At 41.2% G+C, this 12,551-nt stretch overlaps 1 pseudogene; it reads right to left on the bottom strand.

The window, feature by feature from the left end:
- Nucleotides 1–4,445: 4,445 nt before the first annotated feature.
- LOC116858167 lies at nt 4,446–11,422 on the bottom strand (annotated as a pseudogene).
- Nucleotides 11,423–12,551: the final 1,129 nt, after the last annotated feature.

Here is a 12,551-nt window from a genome sequence, read left to right as displayed (position 1 = left end):
ATTAAATAAACTTTTGGGGCACCTGGGTGGCTCAGTGTGTTAAAGCCTCTGCCTTCGGCTCAGGTCATGATCCCAGGGTCCTGGGATCAAGCCCCGCATCAGGCTCTCTGCTCAGCAGGGAGCCTGCCTCCCTTCCTCTCTCTGCTTGCCTCTCTGCCTACCTGTGATCTCTGTCTGTCAAATAAATAAATAAAATCTTAAAAAAATAATAAAATAAATAAACTTTTAAAAAAATAAAAAAAAAATCTCTATCTCTCCAACAAATAAGAGTTCAGGGCTAGATGGCTTTCCAGGGGAATTCTACCAACCATTTAAGTCTTTTTTTTTTGTTTAAGACTTTGTTGATTTGACAGAGACACAGTGAGAGAGGGAACACAAGCAAGGGGAGTAGGAGAGGGAGAAGCAGGATTCCTGCTAAGCAGGGAGCCCATTGCAGGGCTCGATCCCAGGACCCTGGGATCATGACTTGAGCCAAAGGCAGACACTTAACGACTGAGGTGCCCCTCAGTTGGTACCTCAATCAATTACCTCAGTTTGGTAGAGGTGCCCCTCTACCAAACATTTAAAGAAGAATTGATACAACTGGAAGAGATTATGCTGAGTGAAATAAGTCAAGCAGTGAAAGTCAATTATTATATAGCTTCACTTACTTGTGGAACATAAGGAATAGCATGGAGGACATTCAGAGAGGGAAGGGAAAAATGAAGGGGGGGAATTGGAGGGGGAGATGAACCTTGAGAGACTGTGGATTCTGAGAAACAAACAGAGGGTTTTAGAGGGGAGGGGGTGGGAAGGATGGGTGAGCCTGGTGATGGGTGTTAAGGAGGGCACATATTGTATGGAGCACTAGGTGTTATATGCAAACTATGAATCTTGGAAACTACATAAAAAATTAATGACGTACTGTATGGTGACTAACCTAACATTTAAAAAAAAGAATTAATACCTACTCTTCTGAAGCTGTTCTAAAAAAAACAGAAATGGAAGGAAAACTTCCAAACTCATTCTATGAGGCTACCATTACCTTGAATCCAAAACCAAAGGCCTCACTAAAAAGGAGAATTACAGACCAATAGCTCTGATAAACATGGCTGCAAAAATTCTCAACAAGATACTGAGCTATGGAATCCAACAGTACATTAAAAGGATTTTCACCATGATTGAGTGTGATTTTTTCTTGGGCTGCAGGGGTGGTTCAATATCCACAAATCAATCAATGTGATACAACACATTAATAAAAGAAAGGATAAGAACCATGTGTTCTTCTCAATAGATGCAGAAAGAGCATTTGACAAAATACAGCATTCTTTCTTGATAAAAACCCTTAGGAATGTAGGGATAGAAGGAACATACCTCAACAGTATAAAGGCCATATATAGAAGACCCTAATATCATCCTTAATGGGGAAAAACTGACAGTTTTCCCGCTAACGTCAGGAACATGACAGGGATGTCCACTCTCATCACTGTTGTTCGACATAGTGCTTGAAGTCCTAGCCTCAGCAATCTGACAATAAAAAGAAATAAAAGGCAAACAAATTGGCAAGGAAGAAGTCAAACATTGACTCTTTGCAGATGACATGGTACTCTATGTAGAAAACCCAAAAGACTCCACCAAAAATTGCTAGAACTGATACATGAATTCAGTAGTCATAGGATATAAAATCAACATACAGAAATCTGTTGCATTTCTATACACCAATAATGAAGCAGCAGAAAGAGAAATTAAGGAATCAATTCCATTATAATTGCGCCAAGAATCATAAGATACCTAGGAATAAACCTAGGCAAAAGATCTGTACACTGAAAACTAGGGAACACTTATGAAAGAAATTGAGGATGACACAAAGAAATGAAAAAAAATTCCATGCTCCTGGATTGGAAGAACAAATACTATTAAAATGACTATACTACCCAAAGCAATCTACACATTCAATACAGGCCCTATCAAAATAACACCAGCACTTTTCACAGAGCTAGAATAAACAATTCTAAAATTTGTATGGGACCAGAAAAGACTGAACAGTGAAAGTAATGTTGAAAAAGAAAAGCAAAGCAGGGAGCATCACAATTCTGGAATTGAAGCTCTACTACAAATCTGGAATCATCAAGACAGTATGGCACCAGCACAAAACCAGACAAAGAGATCAATGGAACAGAACAGAGAATCTAGAAATGGACCCTCAACTCAATGGTCAACTAATCTTTGACAAAGTAGAAAAGAATATCCAATGGAAAAAAGACAGTCTCTTCAACACATGGAGTTGGGAAATTTAGACACCCACATGCAGAAAAATGAAACTGGACCATTTTCCTTACATCATCACAAAAAAAATGGGCCCAAAATGGATTAAAGACCTCAATGTGAAACAGGAATCCATCAAAATCCTAGCGGAGAACACAGCCAGCAAGCTCTGTAACCTTAGCCCGGCAACTTCTTACCAGACACATTTCCGAAGGCAAGGGAAACAAAGGTAAAAGTGAACTGCTGGGACTTTAGTAAGCTGAAAGGCTTTTGCATAAAGGAAACAGCTGACAAAATAAAAAGATAACCGACATACTGAATAGGAGAAAATACTTGCAAATGACATTATGAGATAAAGGGTTAGTATCCAAAATCTATAAAGAACTTATCAAACTCAACACCCAAAGAACAAATAATCCAATCAAGAAATGGGCAAAAGACATGAACAGACATATCCCCAAAGAAGACAACCAAATGGCCAACAGGCACATGAAGAAATGCTCAACATCCCTCGGCATCAGGGAAATACAAATCTAAGCCACCGTGAGATACTACCTCACACCAGTCAAGATGGCTAAAATTAACAAGTCAGGAAATGACAGATGTCGGTGAGGATGTGGAGAAAGGAAAACCCTCCTATACTGTTGGTGGGAATGCAGCTGTGGCAGCCACTCTAGAAAACAGGATGGGTTTCCTCAAGAAGTTGAAGATAGAGCTACCCTATGACCCGGTAATTGTACTACCAGGTATTTACCCCAAAGATACAAATGTAGTGATCCAAAGGGGTAAATGCACCCTAATGTTGATAGCAAAAATGTCCACAATAGCCAACTATGGAAAAAGCCCAGATGTCCATTGACAGATGAATGGATAAAGAAGATGTGGTATATATATACACACACAATGGAATACTACTCAGTTATCAAAAAAATGAAATCTTGCCATTTGGAACAACAGGGATGGAACTGGAAGGTATTAAATTAACAGAAATAAGTCAGAGAAAGACAATTATCATATGATCTTACTTATATGTGGAATTTAAGAAAAAAACCGAGGATCATAGGGGAAGAGAGAAAAAATAAGACAAAATCAGAGAGGGAGAAAAATCATAAGAGACTCTTAATCATAGGAAACAAATTGAGGGTTGCTGGAGGGGGTGGGTGGGATGATGGGGGTAACTGAGTGATGGACATTAAGGAGGGCACTTGATGCAATGAGAACTGACTATTATATAAGACTGTGAATCACCGACCTCTACATCCAAAACTAATAATACACTATATGTTAATTAACTGAATTTAAATTAAAAAAATAAAAATAAAAAATTAATTTAAAAAAAAAAGGAAAAGAGACGGGGCGCCTGGGTGGCTCAGTGGGTTAAGCCTCTGTCTTTGGCTCAGATCATGATCTGAGAGTCCTGGGATCAAGCCCCGCATCAGCTCTCTGCTCAGCAGGGAGCCTGCTTCCCTCTCTCTACCCACCTCTCTGCCTATTTGTGATCTCTCTCTGTGTCAAATAAATAAATATCTTAAAAAAAAAAAAGGAAAAGAGGCTTGTTTTTCCAGTAATGCAGGGAAAAGAAGTAACTATTAATAAATGGGTTCAGTGATAATTTTCTGAATATTCCTTTTGCAATAAGAGCTATGTATTTTCTCCCCAAAGCACCCTAAAACTAGCTAGAACAAACTAATTCCCCACTACCCTAATCTCTCTTCTTTCAGTCATACTGTGTGGATGCTGAAGGCCCTGGGCTCTGATCAGTGAACGGAACTGTCCCCTTTAAGCTAGCAAACCCAGGCTGTGGGACTGAAAGCCCTACTCCAGCCCCCATAGCACAGAGGCCACGGAGCTCGCAGTTTTGACGGCCTCAGAAATAAGGAGCCAAAAGCTGACAGCACAAATGAAGCCCCAATATGGAGACAGAACGAAGGCTCCTAGGCTCCGAGTAGGCTGCAAGCTGGGGGCAGGAAAAGGGAACTTCTGAGTCAATTCCATCTTTAGAAACAAATGGGAAACTGGACCTTTTTCTGTTGCTATGGTTCAATAAGGCACTCTACTGCTACTGAGCTCCGAGGGGATGTGCAAACCCAAGAGGTCTAAAAAAGTCAGGAGAACGCTGCCCTGGCTGGAGAAGAGAGTAACAAATAGGCAGATAGGTCAGCAAATCATTTGTAGGAAGACAATGCTAGAACTTCAGCTCTTCACATGGCCGCCAGCCCTACAGAGAACACCACAGTAAGAACCAGGACAGCCGCTCCAGACTGGTACAGCTGGGGAATCTTGAGGTCTTTCCCTAGATCCCACATTAAGTGTCAAATTCCATTCCAGATGAGAGGAAGACAAGTGCAAACTTGGCTGTGTAGATCAGTGATGGCCACAGATATAGGAACTTTACACCTTCCAAATGAGACTCAAAGTTCCCAGGGATCAACAGGGCTGACAAGCCAAAAAGAAACCCCTGCACCCAAGGCCACAGCAGTACCATGGTGGCAAGCAGACATCACTGTGGGAAGAGCCACAGTGTAGATAGTGATACGGGAAGACAGAGGATGGTTTAAACAGTGTTCTTCTTCCTGAATCTGTCCATCTCTTCTTTGGCTGTGGTTCCCAAAGGGAGAGCATTTCTGACACAGAGCCAAGGATTAAGAAATGGCCAACATATCTCGACAAGAATGCAGCCAACCTGGGTTCTGGCCTGGATGGAAGTAGAACTTTTTGAGTCTAAATAATTGATAATGTGGTAGTAAAGCTTAAGGAGATTATTTCTCATTTAAAGGGGGGGGGGCTAAAATTCTAGATGTTTTCAACAAAATAAGTAACATAATATAGAAGGAATTGAGTTGTCAGCATTCTGAGTGCTGTGTCTTACTCTCATAGTCAAGATACATGTGGATTCTTGATGACACAGGGGTCGGCTCCCACTTACCCTTGCGTTGTTCAAGGGTCAAAAACTGTATAACTTGCGTACTCTACACGGGATAATATTCCAACCAAATCACATTCTACAAACATCTATTGAGAAATATGATGTACCTTGCTATCTCACTAGGACACTAAACAATTTGTTTAAATAGTGACTGAATCAACAAATTCAGTGGGTAAATAAAAAAGGGGAGTTCAGAAAAGTTTGTCCTTTTGCAATCCTTAGAACGCTCCCCCTCCTTGTCCCTTGGCAAAACATGAAGCCATGCGGGCACATGCTGACAAGCTGCTCTGCTTCTGAGCCTAGATCAGGCCCTGTATTTTCACCAGACTACACCACCACGTACACCTGCATCCCCCTGGCCAAACCCTCATCACCGACCTTCACTGCAGTGTACGCACCTGCTAGGAGAGTGTGTAGCCCTGGGAGAGCACACCGACAGACACAGAGAGTAGGATGGTCTTTGCCAGAGGCTTGGGGGAAGAGGAAACGGGGTTGCTATTCAGTGAAGAGTTTCAGTCATGTAGGATGAAAAGTTCTAGAGATGTGCCGTACAACATTGTGCCTACAGTTAACAAGACTGTATTGTGCACTTAAAAATTTTATGGGAAAGATCTCATATTAAGTGTTCTAACCACAACCAGGAAGGAGGGAAGGAAGGAAGCAAGAAGGGAAGGAGGGAGGGAGAAGGAAAGAAATTTGCCACAATCAAACGACCAGCTGTAGAAACAAGGGCTGTATTTATCATGAACAACTACATTTTGTTATGAGTGTTTGTGATCTTTGTTATAGGATATCAATGAGAAGAGTAAACATCACCCAAGGATTTGACATCTTCTTTCGGCTAAAGGGTTAATTTGTGTTTTTTAGTACTCAGGATAGTTGTATCATGTCAAACAGAAGTATAACTGTGTTACTTATTTGGAGATTAAGTATGATTTAAGGGAATGGTATGGGTGCCAAGTTTATAAGGGGTGGACTGTGAACTGTGATGGTTAATATTATGTACCAACTTGGCTAGGCTATAGCCAAGTTCTTTAATCAAATACTAATCTAAATGTTGCTGTAAAGGTGTTTTTGGAGATGTGGCTAACGTTGACAATCAGTTGACTTTAGGCTGACATACTGATTTACTCTGGACACATAAACTCCCAGTGAAGTAAATACTCTAACAATTCATTACCCTTAGCAGATGAAAACATGGGATTCCAGAGACTAACTGATATGCCCAATATCACACAGTCAGTGAGCCCCAGAGTCAGGATTTGAACTGACAGACCGGCTCCAGGGTCTGAGCTCTAAACCACCACACTATGCTGCCTCCAACTGAGGTAGGTCTATGTGAACTGATGTGAAACAGTCTCCAAGTTATCCTAGTAATTCCAAAATTGAGGTGCACATCAGGAAGTATACCGTGCTAACACTTATGATCAAAAGCCTCTCATTTAGTTTGATCATTATTCTCCCTGAATTTTACAAAGGTACAGCTGCATGGTCTGTTGGCTTCCAGGGAGGGTTCTACATTCTGAAAGCATTGACTCCAAAGTCTTTATAGATGGTTGGATGTCTCTCTCTGGGAACTTTCAAGATTTAATTTAAGCAATCAAAACTTTTATGATTATTGGGCCTTGAGATAATTTTTCTTTCTTTTCTTTTTTAAAAGACTTTGAGAGAGAGAATGAGAGGCAGAAAGGTCAGAGGGAGAAGCAAGACTCCCTGCTGAGCAGCAAGCATGATGTGGGACTCGATCCTGGGACTCTGGGATCACGACCTGAGCCAAAGGCAGTTTCTTTCTTTCTTTTTTTTTTTTTTTAAGATTTTTATTTATTTATTTATTTGACAGACAGAGATCTCAAGTAGACAGAGAGGCAGGCAGAGAGAGAGAGGGGAGGAAGCAGGCTCCCCACTGAGCAGAGAGCCTGATGCAGGGCTCGATCCCAGGACTCTGGGATCATAACTTGAGCCGAAGGCAGAGGCTTTAATCCACTGAGCCACCTAGGCGCCCCCCCAAAGGCAGTTTCTTAACCAAGTGAACCATCTAGGCACCCCGAGATAATTTTTCTTTCATTGTGTATGAGATTTGTAGATCCTTTCCACTTAGATATCAGTATATGGAAGTTTCTTCTCTGGGGATATTTGGTTTCTTTAGGAAAAAATCCTATAGTCTTTCTGTTACCTGGCTACTGACTTTTTTTTTTTTTTTAAGATTTTTAAATTATTTTTAAGTAATCTCTACGCCCAACTTGGGGCTGGAACTCACAAACCCGAGATCAAGATCAGTATCTGAGTCAATATTTTTATTTTAAGAGAATTTCTAAATGAGCTCTGTGTCCAGCATGGGGCTTAAACTCATGACCGCAAGATCAAAAGTCGCATAAGCCATTGACTGAGCCAGCCAGGCGCCACTAGAGTGACATCTTTTATTGGCTAATCCTTCCAAGGCCTTTCTTTGAAAATTGGTATTTGTTTTTCAAGTCCTTTAGAGTCATTTTAGTGTAGTTTCAGAAGGAGCAGATACAGATATATATATCAACCTGTCTTACGTGACCAGTATTCCCTCAAAGATGAACTTTTATAAAGAATTTACTTGTGTACTATTAAAATATTGACTCAGATAGGGTGTCTGGGTGGCGCAGTTGGTTAAGTGTCTGACTGGTGATCTCAGCTGAGGTCTTGATCTCAGAGTCATGAGTTCAAGCCCCACATTGGGCTCTGTACTGGGCGTACAGCCCACTTAAAAAAAAAATTGACTCAGATAGAGGGGGATGCCTGGTTGGTAGAGCATGAGCCTCTTGGTCTTGGGGTTGTGAGTTCAAATCCCACACTGAGTATAGAGCTGGCTTAGAAATTTTTTGTTTTGAATAAAAATATTGACTCAGATATTCCCATTCTGTACTCACTACTAACTCACTACTTTTCTGGATATAGCTTTCTTGGATAATAAGTTTCCTTTAGCTACATCTTTTGTAACTCATAGCAAGTCCCTTCTCCTGAAGCTAACTTTGTAGAATGCTTCTCAGACTGAAAATCATCTGATACCATTTCACACAAAATTCCAGAACTTATTTCACTCTTCAGTAATAGAAAGCAGAGTATCCATTTTCCCACTTCCAACACCGGAACACTACTCTGGACATTTTCACTATGAAGAATGAATTCTGAAAAAATGCACACTGATCAACAAAGTGGCCACCTCTTAAGAAAAAATGTCCACCTATGACACTCATGCCAGCTGTGCCTCAAACACTGCCGTGAAGCTGGGATTCTGCACATCATTCAGAGAATGATCACATCTCCTGTCTGCTCCGCCCTCCAGTTTTCCCTAACATTCTCCCCTTGGTGTTATTTCCTCTTTTCAGTCCTGCCAGGCAATTTATACAGGAGACAGCCATGTGTACATCAATTTAAATAATCATGTAAATTTTTTTAAGAAAAAAAAATCAAGACGAGGACCATCCATGGCTTTCCAACTTCTATTAATTCTATTCTCATCTGTTCTAAAATCTGCCCCCCCCTTTTTTTTTTCTTACCAAGTCTGTGGTCTTATGATATTTTGATGGAAGAGTGAGTCTGTACCTCAGGATGGGGTCCCTTATTTCTATCTCAGCACCAGACAAGTCAGATATAATCATTAACGTGTTGTCATAGGTAAGGTTTTCAGCATTTAGCACTCCCTAGGTGTGACTACAGATGCCATTATTTGCGTTTTTAAGACATTTTTAAGATTTTATTTATTTGAAAGAAAGAGAGAGGGAGGGCATGCACACAAGCAGGGGGACTGGCAGGGGGACAAGCAAGAGGGAGAGACAGGCTCCCCGCTGAGCAGGGAGCCCAATGCAGGGCTCAATCCCAGGACCCTGGGATCATGACTGAAGGCAGATGCTTTTTTTTTTTTTTTAAGATTTTATTTATTTATTTGACAGAGAGAGATCACAAGTAGGCAGAGAGGCAGGCAGAGAGGGAGGAGGAAGCAGGCTCCCTGCTGAGCAGAGAGCCCAATGCGGGGCTCGATCCCAGAACCCTGGGATCATGACCTGAGCTGAAGGCAGAGGCTTTAACCCACTGAGCCACCAGGCACTCCTGAAGGCAGATGCTTAACTGACTGAACCACCCAGCTGCCCGTAGATGCAATTATTTGACAAAATAATTGCCCGACATATGGCCCAATATAGAGAAACAATGGTACAAGCTCCCTCTGGATATATCCATCTGTGTAAGTGCATAGGGAGATTCAGTGGTTCTTATACCTGTCCTCTCAAAATTATGCTAGACTCAAAATAAAATAATGTTTCCTAGAACAATGAAGTTATATTTAAATATAGTATTGGGAGAATAGCTACTAGTAACTCAGATACCAGAGGACCTGGAGCCCTCTTTACCCTGGAAATAATGAAGAGGCTTTATAGCATCCATGACACCCATCAAAATGTCTACAAAAAAGCAAGTGGTGAATACAAGTGAATTCTTCCTAGAAAGAACTATGGCCTCCAAAAGGTTAAGAATCATTCATTAGGGGTAGAAAAAAGGGCAGATACTGGACGGAATTTGCTTCTTCCTACAGCTCCCTAAACCACATGCTTCACCACAAATCACTGAGCCTTGTCCAGACCACATGAAACTAGTGGTTCAGACCAAATTCCACAGAAAATTATTTGAATGTCACTCTGTCTGATCTTCTGGACTTTACCCATTTAGAGTAAGAGTCCTAAGTCCTGCTCACTAACCAATTTCTCCATTCCACCCGGTGTTATAGACTGTAGTTGGTTAAGCAATTGTAATTTCAGAGGAAGAAATGTCCTTTGTCCTCTGGGAGTACCACTCTTCCAAATGTTCTAGAATCTTCCCTCTTCCCTTTCAGTGGAAATGTTACACCCACACTTATGTCCTTATGTCTTTATTCCCTCCCCATGCAATTTTTCCACTTGACCCAACCACCATTTAAATTTGTCACCCAAATTTTTTCCCACTTCTGTTTAACTTCTCAGAACATGTCCCATTACTGAAATTTTTCCCACCATCATCTCTTTCCTTCTAAACTGCTCTCTTCAGTTAGGATTCACCAACAAATTCTCTTAACCCATCCAAAGCCTGCCCAGGTATCCACATTCCTAACTAAATCTGATCTATTCCTTCTTTTTAATGTTGTTGTTGGTTTTGTTTCTTTTTGTTTCTGTTTTGGTTTTTTTTTTTTGTCTCCTTTGGCTTCTTTGGACCTGCCCAACTGATTATATTCCTAGATTCATGAGAACACAGAAAGGGAGAAAATCTTCATGAAATTTTGATTCCTCTATCATCAAACTTCTCTGCATTTCCATAGCTGTAATGATCATCCAGACTCTCAGATGCTAGGTCTAGAAATCAGAGCTCTCCAGCAGGGAACGACCACCTCACTGTATTCCCAAACACTTCAGGAAACTCCCATATAATTTCCCTCAAATACCACCTGCAATCACATCCTTGTTCTTTCTCAAATTTCCATTTAATCAAATTAAACATTTCTAACTCAGTACTCAGAGCACTCCATAAATACCAAACTCCAATTCCATATCAGTCCAAAGCCCAACTTCATTTTTTAAAAGATTGTATTTATTTATTGGAGAGAGAGAGAGAGAGAGAGCGAGCACGAACAGGGAGGAGAGGAAGAATCAGGGAGCCCGAATTGGGGCTGCTCGATCCCAGGACCTTGGGATTATGACCTGAGTAGAAGGATGACACTGAACTGACTGAACCACCCAGGTGCCCCTAAAGCCTAATTTTACTAAACCATTTAAAGCCCTCTGCTCCCTCTCCCCAATCTCCTTGCCAATCTACTTGTCCAGAGTTGGGCATGTCTTTACCCCATCTGAAATTCCCTTCCCCATCCTTCATGGCTTGTGTATGCCATCGCCCCCCTTTTTTAAAGATTTATTTATTTTGGGGGGAGGTAAAAGGGGCAGAGGGAGAAGGAAAGAGAATCCCGAGCTGCACACAGAGCCTCACGTGGGGCTCGATCTCATGACCCTGAGATCATGACCTAAGCCGAAACCAAGAGCCTGACGCGTAACCAACTGCACCACGCAGGCACCCCTCTGCCACCACTTCTTTTAAGTACAGTATGATCCCCTATTTCAATCATCAACTACAGCTTCACTTTAAAGCATGGTATTTTGTATGTGCTGCTCTTTAAAAATGACAATGATTTCATCCAATATGGAAGATTATGCATATTCTGCCATTCTTCAGTTACCCCTTCCCCACTTACCGAACAGGGACCATGTTTTATCACACGCTACAAGACTGAAAGACCCTGTGATGCTTAGTGTAGGTCCCTGCACGCCGTCCCTGCTGCTGCAAAGTGCTTCTCTAGTAGCGTTTGCCCACTCACCTCAGTGCCACCAGAAGGAACAAAATGATGCACCTCATAAGCCGATTCGCATTTGTCCTGCTCCATTTTGACCAGAGAGAGTCACAGAAGTTCCAGTGATTGTTAGTGTTCGTGAATTCTTGGTATTCCCGTACTCTCTCCAAAACAAAATTATTTAAATCAGCTGTACTGACAGGGCACCTGGGTGGCAGAGTGGGTTAAGCCTCTGCCTTCAGCTCAGGTCATGATCTCAGGGTCCTGGGATTGAGCCCATCGGCTCTTTGCTCAGCAGGAAGCCTGCTTCCCCCCTCTCTCTGCCTGCCTCTCTGCCTACTTGTGATCCTTCTATCTCTGTCAAATAAAATCTTAAAAAAAAAAAAATCAGCAGTACTGTTAAATAACATGTTAGGGCTTTCCTAGATAGAATGGGTAGGAAAGGGGGGAACATGGTAAGCTTAACGGAGGAAACCTCATCTATACAATGAAAAAAACAACAACAACAGACTCACTAAGCACACTTATACCTTTGCCAATCCTGCACGAGGCTTTGGGATCATAAATATTACATGGTCCCTACATTGGAGGTGAAACTTCTACCACACATGTAAAAGAATTCTCTATACTGAACTCAGAAAGAGATGGAGGGAAAAACCTGACTATAGTTAGAGACAGGGATCATTCCTTACATTCATATATCATTTTGGTGTTTATAATCAATTTGCAATTGATTTTTTAAGACTACATAAAATTATATATTGAAAATATGGTTCAATACAAGTGGCTACATAAAAAGATTTTCAGACATTCCAAAGTGAAGTAAATGCATCACAGCACACACACTGATTACGACTAAAATAAACTGTTCGTGCCGAAGGAAAATGATCCCAGACGGAAGCATGGATCTGTAGGAAGGAATGAAGACCACTGGAAAGGGCCATATCTGGGAATTATTTACATAAAATTGTTTACAATATCATAGACTAGTTTTTAAATCTCCTTTAAAGACTACTGTTGGGTTTAAACATAGATAGAAATAAAATA

This window comes from Lontra canadensis, unplaced genomic scaffold, assembly GCF_010015895.1.
Source record: "Lontra canadensis isolate GAN:19392208 unplaced genomic scaffold, GSC_riverotter_1.0 scaffold3, whole genome shotgun sequence".
Lineage (NCBI taxonomy): Eukaryota > Metazoa > Chordata > Mammalia > Carnivora > Mustelidae > Lontra > Lontra canadensis.
The sequence above is the reverse complement of the archived record's forward strand: the minus strand, read 5'-3'. Positions and strand labels throughout refer to the sequence as shown.